A 4,635-nucleotide genomic window follows, 5' to 3' on the forward strand; every position below is an offset into this window, starting at 1 on the left:
GGCCACATCCTGGATGAGGTGGTGTTCAAGCTTGATGCTGCATGAGCAGTGGGTGGCCAAACACTGGCAGGTCTTAAGAAGGGGGCTGAGCTCAAGGGTAACAATGTCCCAGATGGACTTGGCAGAGCTCCCAAATTCCAGAGCATCTGTCTCTATCTTACTCGCTCAGCTTATAGGGGAGGGACGGTGGCTCAGTGGTAGAGCATCTGCTTGGGAAGCAGAAGGTCCCAGGTTCAATCCCTGGCATCTCCAAAACAGGGTCCAGGCAAATAGGTGTGAAAATCCTCAGCTTGAGACCCTGGAGAGCCGCTGCCAGTCTGAGTAGACAATACTGACTTTGATGGACCAAGGTTTGGGGAGGGACGGTGGGGGGAGGGACGGTGGCTCAGTGGTAGAGCATCTGCTTGATAAGCAGAAGGTCCCAGGTTCAATCCCTGGCATCTCCAAAAAAGGGCCCAGGCAAATAGGTGTGAAAAACCTCAGCTTGAGACCCTGGAGAGCAGCTGCCAGTCTGAGAAGACAAGACTGACTTCGATGGACCGAGGGTCTGATTCAGTATAAGGCAGCTTCATATGTTCATATGTACTATGAAATGTCACATCTTAAATGCTTTTAATTGTCTCCGTTTGTCTAATTGGTCAACTGTTTAAATTACCTAATTGTTTTAAAGTGGCTAATTGTTTTAGAATTTTAACTGGTTTCTAATGTCCGATTATGTTGTTACCCACCCTGAGCCCATTTGCAGGGAGAGCGGGATAGGAATGTAAAGTAATAAATAAATCCTTTCACTACTGGTTCGTACCTGCAATTTTTTTTTCCCATTATAACTGTGCACAAATCTGATCCAGAACTCAAAATGTTGTATATAACTGCATGCTTGGAAAACCTTTGCACAATCCAGCAACGAAAACTGATTTTTCCCTTGGAAGCCTGTTGTTCTGGGAAAGGCAGCTTACTAAGGGAAATGTACCCGCACCGGCTCCATCCTAATCGACTCTATTGTAAAAATAGCTCTCCAGAATCTACCCGCCTTACAGGGCTTTGGCTAGGGTAACAAGCAAGCCAAGGGCATTCTGCGACCTATCCCGAGTTCTGAAGAAGGATCAGAACAAAGTTTGAGTCCAGTGGCACCTTTAAGATCCACAAAGGTTTATTCGTGACAAGCACACTTTGTTCGATACACAGAAACAGTTTCCTCAAGCCATGTTAATGGGGGTAGGGGGCTGCTGTCAGGAAGGGCCACAGATCAAGATGCAGAAGTGCTGGGTGGTTATAGCTGAGAGCAGATGCAAGAAAGAGCCATGAACAGCAATAAAGTAGTATACAAATAACAAACAGATGTGGGGCCGTGGTTTGAGTATAGTAGCCCCTGCAAGTCAAATAACGTTCAATTCTGGGTATGTGAGAACTGAAAGACTTAGTATGTACACTTCTTCAGATTCATTGAAGCAGTTTCCTCAGATATTACATATAGGTGGGGAGGGTTAGTTGTCAGGAAGAACTAGTAAGAGTCAAGATGCTTACATGCTAAGTTTCTGAGCAATAAATACAGCTAAAATTGGAATAGCACTTTAGATAAGACATGTAAATAGCGGTAAATTGGTATACAGATAATAAAGGAGTTAACAACAAATGTGAGAACTAAGTTTGAGTCCAGTGGCACCTTTAGGACTAACAAAGTTTGATTTCTCCAGGGCTTTTTTTGAGCAGGAACGCACAGGAATGCAGTTCCGGCTGGCTTGGCATCAGGGTGTGTGACCTAATATGCAAAAGAGCTTCTGCTGGGCTTTTTCCTACAAAAAAAGCCATATGCTAAACGATGGTGATGTCAGGGCGTGTGGCCTAATATGAAAATGAGTTCCTGTTGGGCTTTTTCTACAAAAAAGGCCCTGGATTTCTCGGTATAAGTGAGAACTGAATGATATTAGTATGTGCAGTGAGATAAGACTCCAATATCTCTGTTAAGTCCTGGGGGTTCTATTGTTCTGAGTTTCATGATAACTTGTAATTCCCCTTCTGTTTCTGAAATTCCTTTGCAATAAAACGGCTACTTTGAGGTCACCCACTGAGTGTCCTGAAAAGCTGGTGTTCTCCTCCAGGTTTCTCAGTCTTGTGATTCTTGATGTCAGATTTTGTGCCCATTTATCCTTTGACATATGCTCTGTTTGCCCTATGTAGAGGAAAGAAATGAGAGCTGAGAATTCCTGCCTGCCTTTCCAGGTGGTTTGCATGCACCTCCTACCTTCAGCCACAGTGGAGGTGCCATTTCCCTATCTATGGTGTTTTGCTCTAAATCAAAGTGACCGGGCCATGCGTCTCCAGAGGGAGTTGGCACATGCCTCTCAGGGCAGCTGGCCTAGTTCCATGTACATTTCCTCTTTCTTGTTGGTTCCCTTTCTTTATCTTCTTGCTTCCCGCCCCTGGCACTATGTTGCAGCTCCTGCTCCTCCTCCTTTCTGTTTGCCACATCAGCACAAGCAAGAGCTGCTCTCCCATTACTCTGTCTTGGCACCGCACATAAAAGCAGCCCTGATGGCCGTGGCACGATAGCAGAGCCAAAACTTAATTTCACAGCATTTTTCATGTAATATTCCATAAAACTGAACAAATTTGCTGGAGTCCAAATTCCATCTCATTATATGGAGTCGGTGCAAAAGCGGAACCTTTTTAGATACCAGGGCTCGAAGGCCCACTAAAGGGATGTTACAGAAGAAGGGGAAAATAATTAATTAGGTGCCACTCTGTATCTTTGATCCTCCATTGCGAGTCACATTAAACAAAATGCCTGGCTCATGAATATCAACATGGCATGGAGCCTCTATTTTTTTTGTCCCTTCTCAGGAGATTAAAAGTGAATCTCAAATGGAAGGGAAGTTGTGGGGAGGGCTATGAGGGGAGGTAATCCCTTCCTTCACAAGACATTTTCTGTGTTCATGTTTAAAATAAGTGTTAAGGCTCAATTAAACATGCTGATACCTGTTGGTAGGTTCCGAGGTGGGATTGCAAGAGGACCTGTGGGGCTTTTGGGCATGGACTGAAAAGCATTGCTAAAAGATCAGAATTACAGTTCATGTGGGAAGAATCTTGATATGGTGCTGCCCCTTCTGGCTTTCGGAAAAGCTGCCGTCATTTCATTGCTTTCCCAGCTTCCAATCTCGCCCCACCCACCAAGTAGCCTATCAGGTCTTCCTGGATGGATTATAGGTGCTTCCAGTTCAGGGTTTGTTCTTTGCCTGGGCAACAGCTCAATTCTGACCCTGCCTGTACAGATATTTTCCAAGGAATTGCTTTTCTGTTTTTCCCAAGCATCCTCCCCAGACTCTCTTTTTCTCCCATTTCAATATTGCACAGACCTCCTGCAAGACAAGACATACCTCAATATTTCCTTCTGGCTACACTTCTTTTTCACGTTCTATTTCATCTCCTATTTCTACAGCACTCCGAATTCCTGGCCGCCAAGCAGCCAGCACTGACACAGATGCCCAAGAATCAGCTGGCCCTGTGGTTGCTTCATTGTCATTGAAGCAGTGAGTGGACTGGCCATTTAACTGACAGAGTAAATTCCTGGTGTTCTGGGTAGCACCGTGAGATGTAATAATAATCCTGAGCATTGCCATTTTTAAACTTCTTTTTATTGGAAAATTCGTTTTCAAGGATGCACAGTAAATAAATATTAAACTTTGATAGTTATAAAAAAATATTTTGGCAGAGAAGATTTTACTGCAAGTTTCATTGTCAATCACTAAATGTACGGGTGGCTGTCAGCATCTGGGAAAGGAACACTGGACTGTTCATTCACGTCTTCGTGGTGCTACTCATTACTGAGAGCCGGTGTGGTGTAGTGGTTAAAAGCAGCAGACTAATCTGGAGAATGGGGTCTGATTCCCCTCTCCTCCACATGACGCCTGCTTGAGCCAGTCACAGCTCTCTCAGAACTCTCTCAGCCCCACCTACCTCATAAGGTGCCTGTTGTGGGGGAAGTAAGGCAAGGTGATTGTAAGTCACTTTGAGATTCCTTAAGTTAGAGAAAAGCGGGGTATTAAAGTCTTCTCCTCCTCCTCCTCCTCTGTACAAACATGGAGTGCTTAGAGAGTTGATAACTGAGTCACCACAAGGAGCCCCCTGTTCTCTTGTATCTGACTTAAAATCATTTAAACTTGGTGGTGACATAGCGAAGCCATCAAATGTTGCCCTTTTCAGTCATACATTAAATCTTGTGTGTGTAAAGAGACACAGTTTGGTGTAGTGGTTAAGTGTGCAGACTCTTATCTGGGAGAACCAGGTTTGATTCCCCACTCCTCCACTTGCTCCTGCTGGCATGGCCTTGGGTCAGCCAGAGCTCTGGCAGAGGTTGTCCTTGAAAGGGCAGCTGCTGTGAGAGCCCTCTCCAGCCCCACCCACCTCACAGGGTGTCTGTTGGGGGGGAGGAAGGTAAAGGAGATTGTGAGCCGCTCTGAGACTCTTCGGAGTGGAGGGCGGGATATAAATCCAATCTCTTCATCTACCTCACAGGGTGTCTGTTGTGGGGGAGGAAGGGAAAGGAGATTGTGAGCCGCTCTGAGACTCTTCAGAGTGGAGGGTGGGCTATAAATCCAATCTCTTCATCTACCTCACAGGGTGTCTGTTGTGGGGGAG

The 4,635-nt window shown here is 45.4% G+C and overlaps 1 non-coding gene across 1 annotated transcript; it reads left to right on the forward strand.

Annotated features, from left to right (window-relative positions):
- The first annotated feature begins 379 nt into the window (after positions 1-379).
- Positions 380-446, forward strand: TRNAI-GAU (transfer RNA isoleucine (anticodon GAU)). The gene has a single exon. It is a non-coding gene; the product is annotated as a tRNA-Ile (tRNA).
- Positions 447-4,635: the final 4,189 nt, after the last annotated feature.

This window comes from Heteronotia binoei, chromosome 13 (assembly GCF_032191835.1).
Source record: "Heteronotia binoei isolate CCM8104 ecotype False Entrance Well chromosome 13, APGP_CSIRO_Hbin_v1, whole genome shotgun sequence".
Classification (NCBI taxonomy): Eukaryota; Metazoa; Chordata; class Lepidosauria; order Squamata; family Gekkonidae; genus Heteronotia; species Heteronotia binoei.